Below are 27,855 nucleotides of genomic sequence, written 5' to 3'. Positions count from 1 at the left end.
ATTGGGATACACATAGATGTTTAATGTATTACCTGTTAAGTTTGGTTGAAATCACACTGAAATAACTAACTTTTGTAATGACTTCTTTTTCCCATAAACATTTACTGAAAATTTAACACTTACTGCCAATTCTATGAAATTTCTATATGTACAAATAATTTTTTTTGTATGCAAGGAAATAGATTGGGAAAGATTGTGATACAGTTTGTATTGCTAAAATAAATTAAAATACGTTTTAAAATAATGACGAATATATTTTCAAAAATTGAGTTAAATTTTAGCAGTAAGAAGAATGATGATTAAGCTAAAAGTGTTAGGTAAATAAATAAGAATAGGTTTATCGCTTACATCGATTTGATAATTATTTAGAAATTAAGGGTGAATATTAAATTTTTTATTACGAATTACACATATTTTCTAAATCCAGTGATATATAGTTTATTTATTTATCGTGCTACTTAAATGGACATGTTCTAACACAATACATGTCAGTTAAGATATTCACTTTAACTTGAAACTAAATTCTTCAAAAGTTGCAATTTTTCCACACACATTATTTCATAACTCCACAACCATTAGATATAGAATGCTGAAATTTTGCACACTGATTTCACATCCATTTATGCAAAAATTAGACTACAATAATGCTCATATCTTTGAAAATAAAAAAATTAGGTCACAAAACATGATGTAAATTTTAATATGCTTTATATAGGACACACAAAAAATTAATTGTATTAAAATGAACAACTCTACATGTCTGAGAGTAGTCAACTTTTTTTTTTTTTTTTTTTTTTTTTTAGGAATAAGTGTTTTTATATGCTGCATAAAAATTAAAAATTTCAGAGAAATCCTAACAATGTTATAATTACCAAATTATATAACTGCATAATTTTTTATACTCTGATAAAATGGTTTTTAAAACATTATTATTAGTACTTTTTTATACTTGTGTCAGCTATTTAAGTTCTAATAAGTCTTGTTATGGTACATTCCAATTTTTGTCCACTTGTAAAATTTTATAAATTTAGAGCCTACATTTTCTGATATTTGTGATCGTTCACGTACATATGCTCTTAATGGATTTATTTCAACCGTCCTTGTTTAGCCTACGCAACGACCAAGGAAAAAGTGTGCACTGCATGGAAGTGGATGGTGGCATGATATGTTGAGTTTATCTCATGGGAATACCACAGTATGCCCGTGTAGTCAGGTCGAAAAGGAATGAAAATATTGGCTTTGTGCAACACTCCGCTAACGTGTATGAAAAATGATCGACGTTTATTAGAGTTTTTCAATTCTACGGTCAAAATTTCTTACAAAATATTATGAAGATTGTGAACTGTTGTTCATTAAGGCATCATTGTGGTTTATTAAACATTCGAAATTCAAGAAGAAAAGAATTCACAGATTTAGATATTATCGTCGTTGTTCTTGCAATAACTCCTATGTGCAAAATATTAAATTTTTCAGAAGGAAGAGAAAACACATTTATTCTTCTATGGCAGTAGTGCATAGGAGATTGTGGATTCTTACATTTTCGAAAGAAAGAAATAGAATTACATATAGGAGATTTTGTTATTTGCTGTATCACTATTTAAGTTATTTAATAGAGCAAAAATCTGAAAATCGGTTAATATGTCACATAGGAGTTATTGCCGGAACACCGGCGATATTATTAATAAAAAAAAGACTTGAGAAACTTTAGAAAATTCCTCTTCTTTTTTTCCTGATATGGATAAGAACATTAATATTCGACGACGTAACAGTACTTTTAAATTAAGTAAATTAGTTTTACAAGAACACCTGTGTGAGCTGCAAGTTAGAGAACTTTAAAACTTCAAGTTAGATGTCTAGACAAACGAGATAATTTGAAAAGGCAAAATATTTAATTTTATGCAGTTTTTTTTAGAGATAAAGTTCTACTTTCGACAGGCCATATTGATCGGCCTTAATTATCTCTCCAGTGACAATGTTGTGACACTCGCCTAATTTACATAGTGAAATAATTAAGGTTTATCCAAGACGTGTAGGGAAGACGGTAAAAACTATTAAACATGCAGTGCTTCATCTTGTTGTATTGAACTATCTTGTGAAACTTCTTTGTACTCTTCTTATGTACGGGCAGACTTCACAGGTTTATTAATCAAAATGTTTTTTGCAAATTTAAACATGCATATTATACTCCTTTGTCCTTTTTAGTGCAAATGATAGTTACTATGTCTTCAAATCAAGTGAAATCCGGTTCAATTCCCGGTAAGAAAGAAATTTATATAATGCTGGGTAACTTTCGGTGGTGGACCCCGGACTCATTTCACCGGCATTATCACCTTCATTTCATTCAGACGCTAAATAACCTTAGATGTTGATACAGCGTCGTAAAATAACCTAATGAAATAAATAAACCACGTTTTGTTCGTAAATGTTGTTTAAGCGATGGTCGTACGTCATGCTGACTACTCATGAATGTTTACTGTTAATTTATAATTTGTAAATCCACCACAGTTCTCATTATACCTGGCCATAATCTAAAAACTATTTGCATTTCACGTTAACCAAAGAATTGGAAATAGCTCCAACCGATAATATCAGACTATACTGTATCGCAGTTTCTGCCCTCGCCAACATTCGAACCGCTTTCCATTCATTTTTTTTATATATATACATCCTATGGCATCTGTTTTGCGTAGCGCACCTGGCCATCGTAAATGTTGACTATAACTCGAATAGGAGTAATATGTTTAGACTACACGGAGCACAAGGAAGCCAGAGAAGTTGCCGCACAATTACGGCTGAAAGGATAATTTGAATGCTTCAGAAAATGAACTCTTCGTGGATCAAAAAGTTTCAAGGGTATTAAATTCTTTTTAGCGTTATCTTTCCTTATACTCTGGGAAATTGATTTCATGAAGCTTAACTTCATCCAACCGAGAAATATTTGGTCTTTATGTAGAAATGATGATCACAGCAGTAAAATAATCTGGTTAATAGGAACGTATACGATATTGACAACTTTATACTTTTCATATAACTTTACAAAAACCGATGTCTTAATAGAAATTAAAATGTTAAGTACGAAACAAAATATTTAGAATATAGCATTTTAAATTGCTTTCACTTTCGCCTTTGAAGGATTTGACACATTTTTATTCGTACATTTCCTAGTTCAGCCATTAAAACGAACGCATATTGGCTTGAATTTACTGACCATGCGATTATTATCATTATGAAGGATTTATCAGCAAACGATTTAAGCATTTCGCAACAATTCAGTTCCATTATCATGTGCGAATGATATTTAGAGGAACATACTCAATCTCTACGGAAGAAAGTACCTCCACATCTCCACTTCCGGCCGAACATCTTAAGTCATTCATAAAGCAGTAATTTTATTTCTTCATCAGATAAAGTGCTGTGATGCAGAGAAGTTATATTTCAAGATTTTCACGGAAACACAATTTCAGCATTCCTGATATTAAAAAATCTACTTCAGACACGCATTTGTTTGGTGGCCATTTTTACGCAGCGTTTCTCCAAAATTATGGGATGGATTTTGTTATATTCAGTGTCTACCAGTAAATGTATTCGGTGGTGATGTTCATGAAACTTAAACATTTTAGTAAAATTGAATGGATCCTTATGTAAAACAAAGCACATAATGACCTATTCAAATAAACGTCAAAGAGTTTGTTTGCAAGTTTTGGATTACGTAAAATAAACTGAAAATTTAGACTGATCACTTACAGTTCAGAGCACACAATGGCTACCTTGTTCAAATCAAATAAAATATTTTGTTCGTAAATTTTGGATTACGTGGAATAAACTGAAAATTAAGACAGATCACTTATAGTTCAAAACATATAATGGCGATCCTGTTCGTATCAAATCCGAAGATTTATTCGTGAATTTTGGATTAAGTAAGATAAACAGAAAAATGAGACTGATCACTTACAATTAGAAGCTTGTCCAAATCAAATAAAATATTTTATTCGCAAATTTTAGTTTACGTGAAATAAATTGAAAATTGAGACAGATCACTTATAGTTCAAAAGAACAATGGCAATCCTGTTCGTATCAAATCCAAAGATTTATTCGTTAATTTTGGATTAAGTAGGATAAACAGAAAAATGAGATTGATCACTTACAATTCGAAGCACACAATGGCAACCTTGTTCAAATCAAATAAAATATTTTATTCGTAAATTTTGGTTTACGTGAAATAAATTGAAAATTGAGACAGATCACTTATAGTTCAAAACACACAATGGCGATTCTGTTCGTATAAAATCCAAAGATTTATTAGTTAATTTTGAATTAAGTAGGATAAACAGAAAAATGAGACTGATCACTTACAATTCGAAGCACACAATGGCAACCTTGTTTAAATCAAATAAAATATTTTATTCGTAAATTCTGGTTTACGTGAAATAAATTGAAAATTATAGTTCAAAACATACAATGGCGATTCTGTTCGTATAAAATCCAAAGACTTATTAGTTAATTTTGAATTACGTAGGATACATATAAAAATGAGAGTAATCACAATTCAAAGCAGATAATGACGATATTGTTTAAATCAAAACCAAGGATTATATACGTTATTTTTTGTTTATATAAATTAATTGAGAAATGAGACTGATCACATACAATTCATTAGTTTCTTCTCAAAGCCAAGGATTGTATTTGTAATTTTTGGATTCGCAGATTAAACTGTATTTACAGTTCAAAGAATACAGTGACGATTCTGTTAAACTCAAAGCCAATGATTCCGATCGATTTTTTTTTGATTACGTAAAATAAAAGTAAATTTAAAAATGAAACGAATTACTTGCTGTCGAGAAAAAAATGTTTCGTTGAGGGATATTAATTATTTCATGTTTTAGTTGAAAGTTTTCTAACTAACTACTAAAAGACAGAGGCTGCACAGAAAATCATGTAGGTAGAGAGGAGCACAGAGTAAAGTGGGATCATTGTTGGAGAATATACCGCCACTTATAAATGAATTGTCCACACCTGTGGAGTAACGGTCAGCGCGTCTGGCCGCGAAACCAGGTGGCCCGGGTTCGATTCCCGGTCGGGGCAAGTTACCTGGTTGAGGTTTTTTCCGGGGTTTTCCCTCAACCCAATACGAGCAAATGCTGGGTAACTTTCGGTGCTGGACCCCGGACTCATTTCACCGGCATTATCACCTTCATTTCATTCAGACGCTAAATAACTTGAGATGTTGATACAGCGTCGTAAAATGACCCAATAAAATAAAAAATATAAATGAATACTTTCGGTGTCGGTAAATTAGTAAAGCAGTAAAGGCTTACAAATTAAATTAATAAATCTAATTATATCACTAATGAAAGTCCAAGATAACAGAGAGGGTTTGGAATTGAACGGGTTACATCAGCTGCTTGTCTATGCGGATGACGTGAATATGTTACGAGACAATCCACAAACGATTAGGGAAAACACGGGAATTTTACTGGAAGCAAGTAAAGAGATAGGTTTGGAAGTAAATCCCGAAAAGACAAAGTATATGATTATGTCTCGTGACGAGAATATTGTACGAAATGGAAATATAAAAACTGGAAATTTATCCTTTGAAGAGGTGGAAAAATTCAAATACCTGGGAGCAACAGTAACAAATATAAATGATACTCGGGAGGAAATTAAATACAGAATAGTATGGGAAATGCCTGTTATTTTTCGGTTGAGAAGCTTTTGTCATCTAGTCTTCTGTCAAAAAATCTGAAAGTTAGAATTTATAAAACAGTTATATTACCGGTTGTTCTTTATGGTTGTGAAACTTGGACTCTCACTTTGAGAGAGGAACCTAGGTTAAGAGTGTTTGAGAATAAGGTGCTTAGGAAAATATTTGGGGCTAAGATGAATTTACAGGAGAATGGAAAAAGTTACTCAACACAGAACTGCACGCATTGTATCCTTCACCTGACATAATTAGGAACATTAAATCCAGACGTCTGAGATGGGCAGGACATGTAGCACGTATGGGCGAATCCAGAAATGCATATAGAGTGTTAGTTGGGAGGCCGGACGGAAAAAGACCTTTGGGGAGGCCAAGACGTAGATGGGAGGATAACATTAAAATGGATTTGAGGGAGGTGGGATATGATGATAGAGACTGGATTGATCTTGCTCAGGATAGGGACCTATGGCGGGCTTATGTGAGGGCGGCAATGAACCTCCGGGTTCCTTAAAAGCCAGTAAGTATAGTAGTAATTATATCACTAATATATCTCAACACATATCCTACGGTTCGAATAAAATAGCTGTATCAGGATAGGTATCCTTGGTCCGTGCGTTTTGTTTACAAACATTAACTGCTGGGAAGAGCGCTCCCCACCCCCTAGCTAAAACATCAGTGAATGGACAGTACAGCTCTAGTTAATGTTTGTACACAAAACGCACGGACCAAGGATGCCTATCGTGATACAGCTACTTTATCCGAACCATACATATCACTTTTTGAAATGCCATTTTTTTAAAGAAAAATTATATTAGAAATAATTACAATTTAAATGTAGTTATTTTAACATAAGTTTCTAAAAGATTAATTAGATATATTACCTATTCAAACCGTGTAATTGATAAATTATGTAAAATTTCTTGATTTTTCGATTACAGGGGTTGTCTTTTGTGTGTTATACAGAAAATGAAAGTTTCTTTTTATTTGAATGCATACTGAATTATTTGACACAGCAATATAATTCGTAGTGTGATATTAAAGAATGCGTAGAACATGCGAAAAAACGTGTTGTTTAGTCGTCACACTCGTTTTTATTGAAGTTTCCATAGACAGGAGGGAAGTTAATACGACTGCTTGGAACAACAATTGGATCAGAATTACAGAAGAAGCTGAAACACTTTACGAAATCTCCCTTGTAATGAATTTCCTCTCCACAGATCACATCGTATCTTCACAACATCAAACACCGACCTCTTTTGTTGAGAATCAGCTAACTGAACTAAGGCTCTGCCTCTCGCAATTTCTAGAAATTGAATCTCGAATCTTACTACTTTATTGTATGAGAGCTTGAAAGGACCTTGACAGATAAAAGATCTAATAGAATAAAATGTGCCGGATGTGTGAAAAAAATGCCTAACGTGGATGAAACTCAAGAGCATCATGTCGTTCAGGTGTTCAAGGATGATGAAGGACATCTCAATTTCGTCTTGACAAACACTGATATCCCAAGAGAGAGGTCTTAAGGGAATAGATGAGACTTTTAAGATTGAATTCAGTTCCACGGAACTGCAAAAAGCATCCTCTTACAACACACACAGACAGTCGCTATGGAACTTGAGACGTCCGATGCACAGAGTGTAAAAATTAAGTGCGAGTGAAGAAAGTCGAGAAAGAAAGCGAGATTAGAACACGGTTTAAAAACAGTAATTTGTGAAGTTAATTTTGCTCTGACAATGAGAATGCTTCCAGTTGTTGTCTTTTATCATACAGATATAATTACTTGCGTTTCAATGGGCACTTCGGGGATTCAACAGCAAGAAAATGGAGTTCAGGAAATGTCTGTAATATGTATGTAACGATAATAATCACTAGAGAAAAGTATACTGCAAGAAAATCTCGTGAGGGCTGTGAGATAAAATAAGCCCTCGTGTAATGCAGACTGAAAAGCACTTAATTCTTATGGTGTCAATAAAAACTAACTGTTGAATTACTTTTATATAATACAAAAATTTCATGTGGCCACCGGCGTGGCTCATTCGGTTAAGGCGCTTGCCTGCCGGTCTGAAGTTGCGCTCAGGCGCGGGTTCGATTCCCGCTTGGGCTGATTACCTGAATGGGTTTTTCCCGAGGTTTTCCCCAATCGTAAAGTGAATGTCAAGTAATCTATGGCGAATCCTCGGCCTCATCTCGCCAAATGCCATCTCGCTATCATCAATCTCATCGACGCTAATTAACCTAGTAGTTGATAGAGCGTCGTTAAATAACCAACTAAAAAAAAAGTTCATGAAGTATTGTTCGTGTTACGAACATTTAACGCTTAATATAAGCTCTTAGGAGATAATTCACATCCCGGTTACTCATGAAAGAAGAAAACCTTGGTTATACAATGTAGAACTGCAGGCATTGTATTCTTCACCTGACATAATTAGGAATATTATATCCAGACGTTTGAAATGGGCAGGGCATGTAACATGTATGGGTGAATCCAAAAATGCATACAGAGTACTAGTTTGGAGGGCAGAGAGGAAAAAAAGACCTTTGGGGAGGCCGAGACGTAGATGGGAGGATAATATAAAATGGATTTGAGGGAGGTGGGATATAATGGTAGAGACTGGATTAATCTTGCTCAGGATAGGGACCGATGGCGGGTTTATGTAAGGGCGGCAATGAACCTCCGAGTTACTTAAAAGCCATTTGTAAGTAAGTAATCACTATTTTAATTGAAGTTGCAAGTATTAACAAGGCAGCTTTAAATGTGTGCCTTGAGGTAATATTTCCAGAGAAATTAACTACATACATATGAAAATGTCGTAGAAACATTCAAATAGTTTTTATTTTACATCTGAAAACTGTACTGAAGTGACTGGGGTCCTTTCTGCAATCATCGATTCTATTCTTTAAGGTACTCGTATAATATGATGATGATAATATAAAGTTTCGCTCTAGATTAATAATAGTTTCAAAGTTCGTAAGAAATATTTCTACCCAGTTCTGTGCTGTAACTTGAGACAATTTAAAACTTACGATGAAACGTGCTGAGAATATACTCTCACCACGCGATGAAATACAAGGTTTCCGACGCTTTGCAACTACGCAATGGCTCTAGCTTCTGACACTTGTACACTTCAGAAACTTTTTCACATATCCAAGAGTTCCCTTTTCCGTACATTTGTTTTAGTCAAAGATCCTTTTTTCAGATGCCTTGCCTGTTTCGCACTCTAATATTCTTTTCTATTAAATTTACTAGAATTGATGCACTCAACATTACTTAGCGACACGCCTTGTAAATTCAGTATAGCTAATTCTTGCACACAAAAAAAAGAATGAACAACTAATGTAAAATTCTAAATTAATCCCACAATTTTATAGTTCAAAATACTACTTTCACGAGTTCAATACTCCACTTCTTATTCAAGTACGGTAAGAATATAAAATAATGGTACTTGTTACTCATTTGACTGAGTACAGATTAAATCAAGTTAATGTGCTGTGCAATTGTTGTAATAAATGCTTACACCATAGGAAAATTTAATAAAAAGTTTTCTACAAATAGTTCACGAAATTTTCCACTTGGAGGAACAGTGTGCTCTGAAATATTTTACAATCACTTAATAGCATTCACGTCTATGAAAAAGCTATTACTCTGAAATAAATAGAGTAAAAGTGAAAAGTAGTTAAGTTACAAATATAGATCGTTATGGCGTACAAGAGGTAGGATGAAACAGTTCTTATGCTTTCTGAATTTCCGAACACTATGTTCCTACTGCTTCCACCAAGGCAAATACTTTATGTTCATTTTCTAGAGGTTAAATGGACACAGGAGCTGTTCTTTAAGTTACGACGAGACGAAAAATTTTGTCTCCACTCAGGATTGAACAAGGTTCTTCCATTCTGTCGCGTTTTGCTGGACAGACAGCAATAAGAATAATTTTGTTAATAGAAGAGAGGGGATTATTCAGGTATACAGCAACTACTAAGAATGCGTCACATTATTTAGTAGCTCATATGCTGTCGCTTCGAAACTCGATTCACACTGCATGTTCCATATTTTGAAGTTCATTTAAATTCTTGAACTTCTTATAAAATCATCGCTGCACTCACATCATTTTCTACGGACTGAGGTCTGCCACAATCTTTTTTTACCAGCCGAGGAATCGGTCTTTTCATAATTATTTACAACCTTCCACAATGACGATAAATTTCGGATCCATATCTCAATCCATTTAGAATCCTCTGAATTTGCTTAGTATACTGGAACAATCTCTATTACATTTATTATAAAAGCGAATGAGGCTAATTTGCATTTGTAGAGTCAAAACCAATATTTCCTGGTATGAACTTACAAAAGAAAACACATTAACTAATTAAAGTATAGCTTGAATTCCGGTTTATTTGTTTCGTTTTCCATGCAACAATATTAAAACATGGTGTAGGGGTCAGCATGCTGGTCTCTTGCGCAGAGGGCCCGAGTTTGATTCCCGGTCGAGTTAAATTTCCTGGTTGAGGTTTTTCAGGGTTTTTCCTCAAACGCAAGGCAAATGTCAGGAAATTCGGACCACAACATCCCTGAAAATCACCGGCCTCATTCATCACCGAAATCATATTCATAACAAATCAGTAAAAATATATATATATCAGTCGCCATCTAGTTCACAACAATAGAACCAGTCTCAACAATAGTACACAGGCCTTCGGATTTCAACCAAAGATTAACTCGCGGTATGACCAAAGATGTTAAAGCGAGTATAAATTACAGCGAGGAAAAAAATTAAAACAATTCAATTAGAAGTTAGAGAAGTTTAAAATCTTTCGTGGCTTTTAAATAAAATACATCGCATTTTTACTCACTGCTAGTGTGTATATTTACTTGTGTGAAAAAGTCAAATCAATGCAGCTTCTTGGAGATAAAAGGTGGATTTAATTTCAACTCACTGAAATGCTTATTGGAATTCAAAATCTTCTGATACCTAAATAACAATTTAGGTCACTCTAATTTCTTGTGAATGTAGTAAAATTAGTTACAAGTCCAAAGATTTATCTCCCTCCAAAAAGCTCTTCCTTTTATTTCTTATCCTATATTTGTGCTATATTGTCTTGAACAGTGGCCTTGCGTCATGATGAACACACGAGAAAGAAATACTGTTTATGAATGTATAGTGTTGATTCACTAACATCAGTGTGGACGGAGAGCACCAGCCTGTACAAATTATGAAAGCAGATGTGACGTATTAACGCGCTAACAGCTGGAATAAGTTAAATTAATTTAAATTTTTGAGAGGTACACTGCTATATTGGTTGATATGAATTAAAAGTGAATTAATTCCACTCGATCTAAGTTAGAATACATGTCAATGAAAGGCTATGAATATAACGTATTTCATGGTGAAAACTTAGATTTAGTTAACAATCTTAAGAAATTCAGGAGAAGCTTCAAAATTCGTGGTATTCTGCATGAACTGTAAAAAATATGCTTAAATAGACCATTTCAATAAAAAGAAAACATCCTGGTTCGAGGATATACACAGAATGGCTGAAACAAGACCGTCGATGCTTTTATTTAATAATCGATCGTCAGGTAAACAATCTGTGGGAAGATCAAAAATGTATACATGTAGTTAACAGTGTTACATAGCTTTGATATAAAATTTCACAGTTCTGTGCGGAACAAAGGGATGATAGTGGAAACAACTCTACAAAAATAGAATGAATGATCGTTTCTCGTTGTTTACCAGTATGATTTTGTGCGTTCAATTTCGTGGAATTTCGTTGCAACTTCTGTGAATTACAGAGTTGCTCGTCTGACAACACTGACAAAGACGAGATTCTGCCGCAAGTATGAATTCAATAAGAAACAACTCATGGAAATATATCCGAGGTGGAGACTGGCTCCCCAATTGATTTTTCTGTTTGTTCAGAGCGACTGTCTCCTTTTGGAACAGATTATTGTTATGATGACGAGGAGAAAGAGGTTAAATATGACAATGAAAAAGAGGAAATGGGAGAATAAACAATTTAAAAAGTACGCTATTGTGCATCCTTGCAAGGACATTTGGGGCTGTGACGAAGTATTTATGTGAGCTCAAAGTCAGTTGTCCATTTGTCTCACTCTATTTTTAGTCGTTCCGTTTGAAGGCATTTAAGAGAATTTTGAAAGCGGAAAACCGAAAATGGACGTAATGTAAGAGCTACCGCATGAGCAGTTGTGGAGGGGAAATTAATTAATTAATTAATTTATTTGTGTATATATGTATGTATGCATGCATGTATTTATTTATTTATTTTTATTGCTAGTAAGTTTGAAATGAATACACGTTAATAAATACAATGAAAGATAAACTAGCCCACTCCTGAATGAGTAAGACTCGTGCTCAGGAGGGGATTCCAATACAGACAAAAATAAAATTAAAATTGAGAGTGAATACAGATTAAATAGTATTTAATATGTTTAAACACAAACTATAAATCCAATACTTTTTTTTATTAATTTGGGGAGGATTCGTGGTTACAATAATATTGGAATAACATTTGTTTAATAATATGTGACCTTGACTCATGCTATGATAAAAAGCTGCATTGGTTTTACATTTTGGTACAGACAAACGCAGAGAATTCATATTTTTAGTTCTATGTTTATGTATGTACCTTTCAAAGTTATTAAAATTTCTATGAAAATACTTTAATAAAATAAAATAATACATTTGTTTATTGTTGAAAACTTTGAAATGTTTAAAAACAATTCAGTTGGGTAATCTTTCGACTTTTTAAAACAAATGTTTAATACTTTTTTCTGTAGTAAAATTAACGGATGAAGGTTGGATTTATAAGTTCCACCCCAACCTATAATGCCATACATAAATATAGATTGAAATAAATCGAGAGAAAAGAAAAGTAAGATCTAAAATAAAGTAGAAATGTGAAGAAGCTAGCCGCGAGTTATAAAAGTGCAAATAGAGATGTGAAGAAAGGCGAAAGGAGCAAGGTTAGTGGAAGAAATGGTAACGGACAAGGAAAGACAGAGTGGAAGAAATGTAATAATAAATTAAAACAATGACTTAATGACTTATATGAGAGGCGTTGTAAAACTAGGAGATGACACTGCATACTAATTGTGAAGTGCCGCCTCACCAAAAAGGTATTGCTTAATGGCAAATATATTCATTCATTCATACCGCATGAGAAGGAGGAATGTTTCAAGCACGATCAGCAGCATGACTGAACAGCAGAAGGCAGGGTCCCCGAATATGTTAAAGCCTAAACAGATCAAATGGTAATAATAGGGCGTCGCTGTCCTCGCTGGACAAGGAATCTGAGCTTTTGCACTGGGCGAGTGACGATCGAGTAAGCTCGCCTTGAAGTAGAGTAGCCGACAAGAAAAACTAAAATTCCAATTTTTTTTAACTTTTAATTCGAAAATGTATGTAAGTAGTATGGACGTCTGTGGCCCATTTCTTTTAGGGCTCTCCCAGACATCTGTCTTAGCGTCTCAAGAAGCCACGGAAAACTACAGGCAGTACGACTTTTCACAAGTTCAGGAGAATAGCCAATTGGCTACGAGATGATGTCAATATACAAGGGAGAGTCAAAAAGTAACCGTAATAATTGTTTTATTAATTTTATTGATTATGTATAATAAGACTACAAATACTTTATCACTTTTCACCATAGTCTCCAGTACTTCAATGCAAGTGTTCCTGTTATACTATGTTGAAAAGTGATGAAGTGTTTGTAGTCTTATTGTAAGTTATATATTCAATTAATAAAACAATTATTAAGGTTACTTTTTTGACTCTTCCTCGTAATATGGCCGCTCGATCCTAAAGGCATAACGTGGGGATGGTTTGTGTATTATAACAAGGGTAAAGATTGGTTGGGGTTAGGCATGATTGCCATCCTCATTCTGAAGTGATTGAGTTGTTGATGGCAATATCCATCGCGCTGGATATAAAATTGATTTTAATTACAAACACAAGGGGAATAAAAAATGAATATTTATATGACGATGGATCAGAGTAAAAGCAGCAACAGGCAAAACATTATTAAACAAAATAAGTATCCACGTTAGCTGGTGGGGTCGATTGAGGTCTACAAAAGCACTAATTAGTGTTGGACGACGATATGATGAAGATAATGATGATGATTATGATGATGATGCAGTAGTAGAATAGCTGCTATAAAACGAGCGGGCCCGGGTTCAAATCCTGGTTGGAACAAGTTACCTGGTTGATATTTTTTCCGAGATTTTCTCCTTAAGCCATTAAGACCAAATGCTGAGTACTTTTCGGCGCTGGACTCATTTCGCTGGCATTATCACCTTCATCTCATTCAGACGCCAGATAACCACAGCAGTTGATAAAGCGTCGTAAAGCAGTTCTAACATATTAAAAAATCGACTATAAGAAAAATAATGCTTTACGAGAGAACAGTTCAAAATCAGCTGTTATTATAATTGTAAATGGCATAATAAGCTTATTCATATTATGAAGCTGAAGGTTTCTTTCAATGGCGGATACTTCACTTCGTATCATTCACCCAGGCTTCTCCATCTAGGAATAACGCGCTGAAGTTGTAGTTCTTTTCGCTGCAATATCCATTGCCCTCGAGCACCGAATGATGAATATTGATGGAATAATGATGAAATGCCGGTAAGAGAAACGAAAGTATCCCACGAAAATCTACCATTAGGCATCGTCTTTGTCCACAACAAATCCCACATTTACCCCCGGGATTGAAACTCGGATCACCAGGTGGAAAACCGATCCCTAGCCGTTCGACTAACGGTGCACCACTGAAATTGAAATGCTATCAAAATCATGGGTGAATTTTATTTCTCATTTAATTTTTTCTTATTGTAGCGATGTACCGAAGTTGCCAACATACGATATTTCCATGCAGGAATTTTGCGTTATCATTTGATATGCGTATATAATCACTTAGGGTGCTATTCATAGACATTTCGCACACGTGCTCCGAGCGTACTAAGCTAGCCCCGCTATCCACTGGTTACTTGCACAGAATTCAAATCATATCCTATCGCTAACACTGGTTTATGAATACGAGAAACGCTGATCATCCACCGAAAGCCCGCGCTAAAAATGTCTGTGAATACGGCCCTTAGTGATTTAAGACGGCGCTCATTCCGTCGGATACCGCCCACTTAGCCACTCGTAATGAGTGCACCTCTGCACATTAGACATTGTGCCACTGTCACACATCTATGACACAGTGCATGAGGATTGGCCACAAAAGAGAAAACTAAGAGGTGGAGCTTGAACTGAAAGGATTCAATCCGGCATCGGAATTGGAATCCGGTGTGGCTTAGTGGATAGAGCGTCAGCACGTAGAGCTGAAAACCTGAGTTCGAATCCCGATGCCGGAGAGAATTTTTCTCCGCTCCACTGATCCTTCATCATATATATATATATATATATATATATATATATATATATATATATATATATATATATATATATATAATTTTTTTGTTATTTCTACAGAAATAGATCTACTCGTATAATGCAGAACTGGAAAATGTAACTGCTCCTTGTGTTCATTTAATATTTCAATTTATTAATTCAGTTGTGAGAAATTGTTAAATCCTTGAAGCTTACGTATTTAGTTAATTCCCCCTCGTGTCACACTTTCTTGTGTGATGAATGTCACTCAGATACACTCAGAAATTTTATCTGTGTGCGGTGACTTCACATCAGTTTATCAAATCACAGACCAGAGTGCAAATTGTGTAGAATGCGAATTTTGCATTACATTGCTTCTAGAGAACTGAAGCAGATGCAGGTAAGGCAGTCAAGTGCACTATGACGAAAAGAGCCAACGAACTCTACAGTACGAGGAACAATCAATATCTTAACACAAGAGTTGCCAACAGCAATAATGAAATTATACCGCTAGGATGTATTACATGTATGTATGTGTTTACATAATTATGTGCGTATGTGTATGCACCTCCGTATTAGGTAGTGCTAGAGCCCAAACAAAATTTTGCGCTCCCCATCACTACATTCAAATCCTAGACATTTAGCAGTCAAACTGTAAAACAGTGACATGTAAGAACAATTTAACATAATATGCTACCATCTAAAGCAGGCATCTGCGAAGTAAGAAAATATCGAAAATTTATTTTCAATTTTTTTTTCTCAAAATGTTGCCTCCCCTACGAATTTGCTGTCCTGGCCCCGGCCCACGCGTAAATTCGTGCCTGTGATTATGTGTGGTTTTTTCCAGTCTCATTTGAATTTACGGAATTTTACTATAGACAAAAGGTAGTGGACGAAAGCCCCGCAAACCAGAGAGGGAGGTGGGAGGTAGTTCATCTAGTGAGACAGACCTGAGTTTGGAGTTCGTTGACCTCTTTGTATCTACAGGGTGTTTCCGGACTGGTATTACTTTCAGGGATGGTGGGGGAAGGGCACATGTATCAATTTGAGATAAGGAACAATGGTCCGGAAATAACTGAGTCGAAAGTTATAAGCAAAAATAGTTGTGTGGAAATGGAATTGTAATTTGGCACCACGTGCCCTCCTTCCCTTAACCTTTGGAATAGTCGTGGAAAGATGGTATGGGCCGGATGTCTCCTACATGGGTACTTGGCCCGATACAATCTGTGAGCTTGTCTACTGTTCCCATTGGCGCATCCGTATTCGAAAATCACGTCTACATATTCCGCTCTAGTGTACTTTTCCATTTCACTAGGATTGATCGACTGGACACTGCAACTTGTACACCTACACTGTTGTCTACATATGTGCATATCAGGACCGACCATGTCCATTACACATTACGCCATCTGCATTGCTTTAGTGTAATTTCCTGTCCCCACACCTGAAACAGCGCACTTAAAGGAATACTCTAAGTAGCCAACGTAAACAACGTCAGAGGAATACAGTATGTGTAAGATGTACAGATAAACACACATAAATAAGGTGTACAGAGGAATAAAATTATTTCATTTCCACACAATTATTTTTGCTTATAACTTTCGACTGAGTCATTTCCGGACCAGGTTCCTTATCTCAAATTGATGCATGTGCTCTTCACCATCATTCCTGAAGGTTAGTAACACTAGCCCGGAAACACGCTGTATATTACGAGGAGAAATAAGAGTATGTTAGCGGTGATGTTGCGAGACTGCTGAACCTTCCAACTTAATTTTCTAATTAACCCTGCATTTAATCACAAAACATAGCTAATATTGGTTATGCATTCATTTAAGTGTAACCTATCATACCTTTCAATCTTCAGGATTATTTCACTTCCAACCTGTACATAGCACACAATGGGCCAAAGTCTGCCTAAGTGTACCGGATTCAGCCATCTGAAAGCCAAGCCAAGTAAAGCTTGTTATGTTGAGATTCGATGCAAAACACATCATCCACAAATATTTCTAGTCCGTCTGTTGAATGAAATGGTAGACGAACCGATTCAATCTGGTTAATAGAACAAAAGACTGCAACCTGAGGTGTGGATTCCAATTTACCTTGTGGTGAAGCAAGCGCCACAGTCTGAGAGGGAAACAAAGAGCGGCGCATCGTGCCGCCTCTTTACGGTGGCCTGCACACCGAGGGAGAAGAGCTGCTGTTTGAGGACGCCAGCCGCACAGAATGACGTAGAATCTTTACAGCCGCACCAAAGGAGCCCCAACCGTAACATAAAATTACAAATCTGTGTGTTCACATGTTAGCCACAGAATGTAACAGGTACTCTTACAAGGGAAGGGTTTCGGTTCTAACAGGAATTTTTGGTTAAAAATTTGTACAGACGCTTACCTCACAATGGTGATGAAGACCGTAGAAGCATTCATTTGTGTAACTCTCCGTTTGGTTGGTATTGGTCAATACAGTTCTTTAAAAATGTACATGAGGATTCTCTATAAAATGCATGAAACAGCATGGAGCAGAGCAATAAGCACAACACACAGAAGCAACACCTGAACAATCTTCTGAACCACACTCCAGGCTGAAAAATCAAATGCCACCTGAATTAAATTTTTGAAGTCCGAGACATGTTCAGGATTCACCTAACCAGCTGACTGCCAGGAATACTGAAGCATAGGGCGGTATACTGGAGCAGACAACTGGTTATGAATAACAGAGTGCATTTTCATTATAAACACTCGATTTCCCAAGTTAAGTTTTGGATTCTCAGCAAGAGTCCTTATGTAATGTGTTATCCTCCGAGCATATATTTTGTCTTGTCTAAGGAAATAGATATTCAGAGGCTGGATATATTTAGTTTTTTTTAGGTGGAATGATCATACATTCTATGTCCTAGCCTTGGAATGATTCATTTATTACGGTTGCGTCTTTGTGCGCATTCAATAACTCATACAACAGTATATACTTTTGATTAGCTGCAATATTTTCAGACAGAACATTGGAGAAAAATGTTCTTAGACATTTTACCACTCACACTAGCTTCTAGGCTAGGCTAGGCTAGGCTTACGGGTAAGGTGTCCCATCCCCTTAACTTGTGCAATACTCTCCCCACCCCTCAACTTGTACAGTGCTCTAACAGACAAACCACACATTACACAAACGAATGCTTCTGGGAGCTTTACAGAGATGTAAAGATGGGCCTGTATACAAATTTTGGATACGAAATTCCTGTTCGAGCCGAAACCCTTCCCTTGTTAGTGAACCAGATACTTCCAACTCAACGTTTTCATCACAATTTCTGCTATTTTATACATAATATTAAATTAGTAATATGTGTCCTATACAGGGTGTGGAAAATTTTTTTGCAGAAAATTTAAGGGTGAAACGTATGTTCAAAATTAAGTAGCCCTATTTTGAGGATAGCAACTGGGGTCACAGAAGCATTGTTACGGCGTTACATGCGTCAACTTTCAAATTGCGATTTTTTGTGAAATTTGATGGAGCAGTCTAACTAGAACTAAAACAGACTGTTCGCAGTTACTGGCACAAAATCTTGTTTCTATTATCATTAAAAGCTTGTATTAACTACTTTTCATTAATATTTACAAACAAAACAGGACTCAAAATACTGTACTGCACTGATGTTCAACCTTACTGATGTTGAAAACAAAGCTAATCTAAGCAAACTGTACAGTAGAGGAGGCAAGACCGGTTATGTGACCTTGTCATGTACCGTGACTATGAGCGTATTCCGAATCTTAGCGCTGAGCAATCTGATGGAATCACGGTGTTCTGAAATTCAACGATGACGTCACTGGTGCTCCACCGGTGTTGCACCGGTTCCATCAGCTTGCAAAGGTGGTGGCAGTCTCCATCAGTCGCCATCAGTAAATCTGATCGGTTCTTGTATAGGGCGAGAATTAGCAGATGAATGACATCGTGCACTGTTGTGTCATGGCGGTGTGTTCTGCTTTGGTTCTGCTGTATTGTTTGTAATGAGCACAACGTAAAAACAATATGTTAATGGCTTATGAGCGGACATGTCAACGGACCAATTATTACTACTGGTTCAAAAAATAAATTGTTTATGCTCTCTTTTCTTTGAACGAGATGACAGTACGGAAATTTCACAAAATCTTGCTAGCGTAGCACAGACAACTTGTACAGCCACCATGACAGCCATCGAACTTTCCAGAAGTTTTGTTCCTATTTCGCTGCAGCGTGACGTCATTGTTGTCCAACGGTCCGATGAGATTCGGAATACGCTGTATATCACCAATGGGTGTGGAGGGGGAAGATAGGTTTTAGTCTGAGATGAATTTCTGTGTCGGTAGATTCGTGTAATATTAACAATCATGAAACAAACTCTCTTTCTGATAGTTTCTTTCCCCTCTCTACTCTCTTAAATTGACTGAGCGTATTGGGAATTAAATCAACATCTTTCCCAAAACACGCTATGAAATGTTTCACATAAAACATTTTTTTTATCTCGAAAAGAAAGCAAAAACGAGCAAAATTGCATTAAACTTCTTTGGTTTGAAACATCTCAAAGAATAACCCCCTGAAATTATTGACATTACTTAACATTCATCCTGTATAACAAGTGAGTTGGGTCAATCTCCTTCGCAAAGAATACATATGCATTTGAATTGACACCGCAGGAGAGAACTTGTTCAGGCGCTCTCAAAGAAACGATAAACATTTGAGATAAAATACATGCAAGTCCATTATTTGTAGTCACACATTCACTTCCAAAGAAATCATAAGTAACTGAATTTTCTCTACATTCATATCCGCCGAATAGACTCTCACACACTCACTTCGAAAGAAATCATTTGAATTGACACTTCAAAGTCCGTTGAGTGGACGCGTCGAGTTCCCTCCCGGACGGAAGGAAAGTTAGCGGTGTCCGTTGTTATGGCAACGTCAAGTTTAAGTACATTTGAAGAGCTCGCCAAGCACGCCCTAGTAGTGCGTGTTGCGTAACACACCAAAGAAGGCGTCGATATACTATAGTGTACATGGAATTATCTCAATACTGATCATGAAAAAAATCGTTTCAAATCATTCCAATGCAGTACGAGGAAAACGACTCAGAACTCCTTCCAGCAGCAGTTTTTGTTCGTCTGTTAGCTGGAATGATTATTTTAATACAGGTTAAATCTTTCAATTATGCTGAAATGTTATCCAGTTCATCTCTGTACTACAGTATTATAGCTTTTTCTTTGTCAGCGTTTTATCTTCGTCGAGATGTAGATCAGTTTGACGTTAGAGAATGGACTACCATAGACTCGTGCTACAAAAGGTCAATTTCGAGATTTTCGGGGAAGTACGCGTTTTAATACGAAACGCTTATGTGCTTTATATTCGACAAATCTGCTCACACTTTCTGATAGTACGGTGAGATTATTAATTACAGTAGGCCTTGGATGACTGAAATTATGTGTTCGAAATATAATAGTTTGGAATTCAGCTAGCCGCTATAAAATATACACGGTATGCGCCAAAACAAACAGTACTGAAATAATCGCACTGATACTGCGCATATACGGATCGTATCCATGATGAAGTTTGTTTATCTGAGCTGTATTGATACATAATGCAGCCACAGTATAGTATATACAATCATGAAACTCAATACGTAGTAAATATGCATCCATAGATAATTGCTAACCACTAGGATCATTAATATCGCCTCATTAAAGACAATGTGAAATAGTACCGGCACAGTCTATTGTTCCTAACACCCTCACAACTCAAGCTTCGTGACTGTATATATTAGACTGTGATACAGCGAAGATTTGCTAAAATGGTTCTCACAACAGATAAGAAGGTGTTTATTGTCTAGCATTATTTCCGGTCATACGGAATGGGGCGTCAGAAATGACCGAGCTTGCACCACGTTAAAGAACAGTAGGCCTACCAGGAGTGAATTAACAATGCGGCACCAAATAATAGAACAATGTTAGCTGTCGTCGAGAAGTTCCGTCGTACGGGATCAGTTTTAAGTCGCCTTGCATGCTATAGTGACTTATCTTGATTTTCAGCACAAAAGGGGATGATTAACAAATGCAAGGGATATACAAACAGAAACAGTTAATTTCGTATAGTCTAATTCCAAGGTATTTGACTATTGTATTAATATTTCAAAAGGAAACCAATTCTCTGTAATTAGCCGAGTTAGCTCTGTGGTAGTGTGTCTGCCTCCAGACTAGCCGGCCCGGGTTCGATTCCCGGCGGGGTCAGAAATTTTAATATAAAATTTCTACCTCGGGACTAGGAGCACCAATATGGGTTAAATCCCAAATCTCTCCGCAGAGCAGGCATATGTCACAGTTGATAGTGATTCGTCCGTCGGATGGGGACGTTAAGCCTGGAGGCCCCCTTGCTGCTATTCGACAGGAGTAGGCTACGTGCCGGCACCCGTTTTCCCCTTCTCTCTTCCTCATTTTCGTCATCACCACCACTCATTTCCCACACTACACGAACACTTACACATACACTCACCCTCTTCATACAGATACACATCATGTACAGCATGACCCGCCGAAGCGGTGTACAACTAGAAAATGGGTCACAGTTCTGCCATCTATCCGCAGCATGCGGAACCCCAATCACGCAAGTGAATTGTGTGGGCATTGGATAGACACACATTATTCACCATAACAATTTTACAAAACTCACTAACATAATACTGACGTGTGATTTCTTTCGACTAACAATTTGCATTGTTGTCTCAAGACTCATGAAATCTGGTAGCCTTGTTAAATTTAAATGCGTGGAGAATAAGATAGAAGCGAAATAAATATATAATTTCATTTAAAATCACAAACATCCGTACAATACTAACATTGCTCACAATAATTACAATCGCAAAAAGCCACCGGCGCGGCGTAGCTAAGTCGGCTAAGGTAAAAACATCCAAATTTTATTTGAGAAAGAATTCTAACAGATGGCCGTCAATTCCTTGCATTGTTATGTTCTCAGTCGGTGAGTACATCTTGGCTGGTAGTGATAACTTCTAAGAAATTTAACTTCCGAACTTTATTAAAATTATATTACCACTAAGGAAAACTAAACTCTGCAGTTGTTTGTCTTACACTTCCTTAACCAAATGGGACACATTTGGTAAAATAAGCATGAGGTAAATCTATGATCCAATATCACTAGTGCAATAAAAGAATGATGAAAGATTCTGAACTAGCATGAAACTGTTATAAAATACTGAATATAAACATGTTTTTCAAGCAGTCGGCAAAACTTCTATTGTAAGAAAAAAAATACACGAGTATTCGTAATGGCTGTAGTTTCTCCCGCAGTTCTATAAGGAGAACGGAGTTTGAGTTTAAACTACTGCTTCCACATCAAGTTTGAACACATATATTTCCTTATAATGTGAAAATCCGCGCAGACAGTTTAGGCAGTATATTATAATATTAACATAAATGCTTGGTCTCTTACAGAGACCTCGCTAGTTTTCAAAACAAATGCTCCTCACATTGACCTCTGTCCTATGAAGTCTCATTCTATAGAATAATGAAAGTTTTGAGCCAAGTTTACTCCCTGTTTAAAACGACTTTACTTATCGGTCACTGTATTCCTTGTACACAATGGCTAAAGAGTACAGTTGTAACGTTGAGTTTAACATAATCGTAGATGTTTGTGAAAATGGATATCCCTGTCTGACACTACGATTGATCTGTCTTATGTCTGCAAATCAATGTAATAAAAATGAGATTTTTATTTCTTTGTGAATGAAGGTTTCAAATGAAAATTGAACATAAAAAAGGTTAAATGTGACACCAAAGCGGAACAGAGAGGTAGAACTTAAACTGAGAGGGATTCAGTCCGGCATCGGAATTTGAATCCGGTGTGGCTTAGTGGATAAAGCGTCAGCACATAGAGCTGAAAAACCGGGTTCAAATCCCAGTGCCGCAGAGACTTTTCCCCGTTCTACCCATTATTCACCATATAAAAAAGGCTGTAAATGCTATCTTTGAAAATCAAATTTTCCAAAATATAGTTTAATCCAGTAAAAAAGAGGGTAAGTCCCATTGTAATTTTATTTAGAACTTACTGTCCGTCTGAGAAATTATGTCGTGTCTCGGTTCTCCCACCCATGTTTACTAGCCGCTCTGTAAAAGCCTGTGGTTGGAATGACTTAATTGTACCATGAAAACATTTTCTGTTCGGAATTGGACTTCTATGTAATATTACACAACTGTTTAAAATAACTTAAACTAAAAGGGCCCTGCTAAGTAAATAACTGTCACGTGATATCTCCATTTTGGATGACCCTGAGACATAACCATTCGACGGGCAGTAGTTTCTCTCATAGATGTGCAAAATGTATGATATTGCATTACTAGTTGCACAAAAAGCCTCATTTTCTAGGGCTTTTGGTCTTCGGCACTTATAACCTTTCTCGACGTAATATGAAATAAAATATTGTATGTTATAAGAATTGAAAATGTTTTACGAATTCGTTTCGAAATTCCGTAGCTCAACTCATCCGTAAAACCTCACTTTCAATCTTTGTCGCGTAAATAACTATTAACATTGCCAAATACCTAAAGATTGTAAATCAATTTTAAATGACTAAAGTAAACTTTTAATTTTACTATGAATAGTTTCGTGGCAAGTAACTATGCTTTAATCAAAATGACATTTCACATGCATCATTCCCAAATGGACTGGACAATTTTTTAACAAAAAAAGCCGCCCTAAATAAGGGTTCGAATAGAGCGGCCTACTAACATCTGCGCAATTTGAATAAAATTTACTAATAATTTTGAAACAATAATTGCTGTACACAGATGATGACATGCCGAAAACTCCTATTTCCGTAAAGAGAATTTTTTGTAGCATCGCAATATTTTCTCACTTCACTTAACACTCATTCATTCATTCATTGTAGTAACCAATTTACTCCTATAGAATTGCATTCTATTATCATACAAAATATGAATATAAGACCTAATAAGTTTATTCATTAAGATAGTAGAAGAGATGTAATTAGTTGATATTAGAGGAATAAATTATAACAAATTAATTTCTAACCCTATTCATGCCCCTAATCATGAATTAGATGAAATTGAAATTAATATACCTATCCAAGGGCAGGTCTTTCACCGCAAACCTAACATTCTCCAACCTTTCCTATTTTCCGCTTTTCTCTTAGTCTCCGCATAATGAACACTTAACATAATAAGACAATAAAAATAGAAAATGTTATACTGTAACCATAAATGACAAATTTAACTGAATACGTAACTAAAAAATTATTTCTTTATAGTTCTAAAATCTCCAGCTACAAATCGAATAATCGGATTCGGTTTCCTTACCTTAAGCAGACCGGATCGCCAATACGATCATTAGAAATAGTAATGGTATAGCTGGGAAGATTAAACAGGATCCAAACCAGCTCAGAGGAGAAGTCACTGCCTCCATTCCGCCGGCCGCTACAGAGGTATCATGGCCTACTGCGCATGTCAATACTTGGCTCAGGTCTTACCTTACCAGCTGTAACTATCAACTTACCAACGATCGCTTCGGTCAGGAAATTGAAGAAGAATAATTTTAGGCAGTTTTCTTGGGAAATGCTGAATTCATAACCGAGAAGTTTCGCTACATATTAATGTCGTTCAGAAACCTCACTTAGAACGGGTGAAAGAGGTCCAATTCTTAAAAGAAAATATTTTAGTGTCTACTGCTAAACTAGGCAGTACTAATACAATGAAAGAAGCGAAAGAAAATATCTGAAGCATGTGAATACGTTAAGCAGTATCCGTTGTGTGTAAGGTTGAAGTCTAATGTAATTTACATACTACATTTTATCTAGGTTAATGCCCACTTTCATGCTGAGAGGCCGAGATTGGTCGTAAAATATAACGAGATGATTCTAAAATGCGTCAAAGGGCCCACAAAAAGCGATTTCATCCGACACCTGAATACGAAGTTCGCAACGCACTCGGAATATAGACAAAAATAGACTTCGTGGCTAGTGACTCTTCTATACAGTCAGCCACACAGAATCGTAACAACAGACTGTCGAATACGAGGCAGGATTACGAAGTGAAATGAAACTATGTCACAGTCCAGTGTTACAAATTAAATTTTAATCGTGGGTCCCAAAGGTGCAATCGGGTAATCAGTAATTGAAGAGCAGGAGGTTTCACATCTAAAACACTTAATTCTACAGCATGGAGTTTCGAATAATTTGTTGCTAAATTTACCGTCACAGATTTCATAAACTAGACTAGCGGACAATTTCATGCAATACTGAGTAATGGACAACTCGTCTCATTCAATTGTTTCCTCCAGAGGTTAATTAATTAATTTATTAGTTATTTAATCATTCATTCATTCATTTATTCCGGTGGAGTTAAGGCCATCAGGACTTCTGTTCCACACAAAAAGAAATATGTACAGACACAGAATTAAAAAATGTGCCGAATCTTGGTAGTAGTCCTCCTCTATATAGGTAACATGCTTCGCGAAACTGTCCAGAAGTAGCATACATTTAGGAGCTCTTGTTTACTGCACATGCGCAATATGTTAAATCTGGAACTTAATAAAATTAGGTGGCTGAAATTTTGTTTCTGAGTCTGTACGGTCTCAAACACAAAAATGACCGCTCTCCTTTAGCGCGACTTTATGTAAATCCACTTCGGGAAGCGCCTGGTTTACACGACTAGGAAAGGATGTTTGGTTTGCACCTAATTTACTCCTTGACTGTATCTTCGTTATATATTATTCATAACACTTGACCTATAAACAGACAGAAAAGCAACAAACAAACAAACAAACAAACAAACAAACAAACAAACAAACAAAACTAAGGAAAAACAGAGTGGAGTCGTGCATAAGAAATTCCTTCATATGTAAACCTAAATTCTCACGGAATCAACCGAAGTCTTCAGAAGGGGACTTGGCGTATGGCAACCGGCCATTTCTTTTTGTCTAAGACTGTACATGTACAAAACCATGCACTTGCAACTTCAACTTAATTACATCAATTTGTCGATTTAAAGTGCATAAACTTTGTAATACTCGAGTTTATAGTATATTACGATACAAGATTGGAAAATGCTTTTTACAAAATCGAGGAAAAGTTTGAAAAACGAGCGGAGCGAATTTTTCAATTTTCGAAATTTTGTAATACAATTCACAAATGAGTGTTATACAACATTTTCTGCACGATCATAGTTTTAAAATACAATATATTTTGCATTGAACATTTGGAGCAATATTTTTCCAAAACACGCAAAACTGCACTGTAATAGTAACAAAGTAACAATATGTGCACTGTAATGGGTCTATTTCAGTATAGTTTTGTGTTATGAAGAATGGTTTCTCTAGCAACACGTTTCTGTATGGGAATTCTAACTTTCAAGGCCTAACAACAATAGCTGTAAATACAACAAAAGACATTATCGTGCAAAAACCCAGTTTACATAATGATAATTTCAATATTTTTGTTGTTCTTCTTACGTTAACTTCATTGTGAATGTGTTCACATTTCAATTTATTGTATATTTTTAGTAGGTTATTTTACGACGCTTTATCAACATCTTAGATTATTTAGCGTCTGAATGAGATGAAGGTGATAATGCTGATGAAATGAGTCCGGGGTCTAACACCGAAAATTACCCAGCATTTGCTCATATTGGGTTGAGAGAAAACCCCGGAATAAACCTCAACCAGATAACTTGTCCCGACCGGGAATCGAACCCGGGCCACCTGGTTTCGCAGCCAGACGCGCTAACCGTTACTCCACAGGTGTGGACCTATTGTATCATTATTGTTTAATTAATAAGGAAATAACCCCACCGTAACGCAGTGCTGGACGGTAAGATCACCATTTCTCGAAATCGGATTTCTTCTCCAGTGTTGACCTTGGGCTGATACTTAAAATGTCGGTGAAAGAGACTTTCCCGCAGTACTCTCGTTTTTCTTAACTTCACAGATTTCATTCCTCCAGTATTCACCATTCCATCAGCATTCTAGCCTTTTATGTCATTTCATATGATAGAATTTTATTTACAAAAAAGTGAGTCTCAGTAAGATGACACGTCTTCTTATTTAGGCCTATTTTGTGTATACTGAAAGATCCAGTTTTATGTTACCAGTTACATTTTTATCTCCGTCAAACATTCTTACACTGAACTTTAAATTCGATCTCTGTTACTAAGTTACACATGAACTTAAACTCGGTTCTAGTAGATTCACATAAAGAGTAGAAACACGTAAGGAAGAAAATAATTTTAAAAAATTTCCAATGTGAAAATCGGAATTCCACTTATGATCCAGCCTCACTTTATTGAAGGGATATCTTTGGTATCCAAATTGAACAGTGTACAAGAAAGTTTTTAATTACTCTTGAGTTGTGATTGCAGTAATATCCCCTTTATCAACTCTCGTAATATGATTTTTGAGGGTAGATCATTTATAAGGTTTCTTCAACTTTTTCCTTTGATGTCGTTGCTGAATTATTTATGGTTGATTAAGTGTACATGCCTCTTTCGTGGTTATAATAAAAGTTCCTCTCAATGATATTATTTAAGGGATTTCATTTTATAGAACAATCTCTCTTGGTCCCTCGTGCCTGTCCAACTTTTCACATTAATAATGAAGTGTTACTGAAAATAATGCTCAAATCATTAAGTGAAAAAAGTTTCTTGTCCGTTTCGTTTTACATATAAGATGAAAATCCACGCTAAAACTTCTTTTAAACGAAATGAATAAACTGCGATAACACAACTAGAA

General features: G+C 36.0%; 1 protein-coding gene across 1 annotated transcript in view; it reads left to right on the top strand.

Moving 5' to 3' along the window:
• Positions 1-27,855, top strand: part of sNPF (short neuropeptide F precursor) — a 282,800-nt gene that overhangs the window by 36,429 nt on the left and 218,516 nt on the right. The gene's annotated exons all lie outside the window — the stretch shown is intronic.

This window comes from Periplaneta americana, chromosome 2 (genome assembly GCF_040183065.1).
Source record: "Periplaneta americana isolate PAMFEO1 chromosome 2, P.americana_PAMFEO1_priV1, whole genome shotgun sequence".
NCBI classification, from domain to species: Eukaryota; Metazoa; Arthropoda; class Insecta; order Blattodea; family Blattidae; genus Periplaneta; species Periplaneta americana.
Note: the sequence above shows the minus strand (reverse complement) of the source record. Positions and strands in the feature narration are given on the sequence as shown.